This window comes from Eimeria mitis, genomic scaffold, assembly GCF_000499745.2.
Source record: "Eimeria mitis Houghton genomic scaffold, Emh_scaff2973, whole genome shotgun sequence".
NCBI lineage: Eukaryota > Apicomplexa > Conoidasida > Eucoccidiorida > Eimeriidae > Eimeria > Eimeria mitis.
In genome coordinates, this window is record NW_013571315.1 from 5,182 (window position 1) to 5,418 (window position 237).

General features: G+C 59.9%; 1 protein-coding gene across 1 annotated transcript in view; it reads left to right on the top strand.

The window, feature by feature from the left end:
* EMH_0060900 (uncharacterized protein) overlaps positions 1-237 on the top strand; it is a gene marked incomplete at both ends in the record, with an annotated part of 2,611 nt that overhangs the window by 448 nt on the left and 1,926 nt on the right. The gene's annotated exons all lie outside the window — the stretch shown is intronic.

Below are 237 nucleotides of genomic sequence, written 5' to 3' on the forward strand. Positions count from 1 at the left end.
GCAGCAGCAGCAGGAGCAGCAGCAGCACCTGCAGCAGCAGCACGAGCAGCAGTAACAGCAGCAGCACGAACAGCAGCAACAGCAGCAGCAGCACGAGCAGCAGCAGCAGCTTCCAAGTGGGCCTAACAGCAACCATATAACTGCAGCAGTTGCTTCGTTTGCTGCTGCTGCTATAGCTGCTATTGCTGCTGCTGCTGCCGCTGCTGCTGCTGCTGCTGCTGCTGCTGCTGCTGCTGC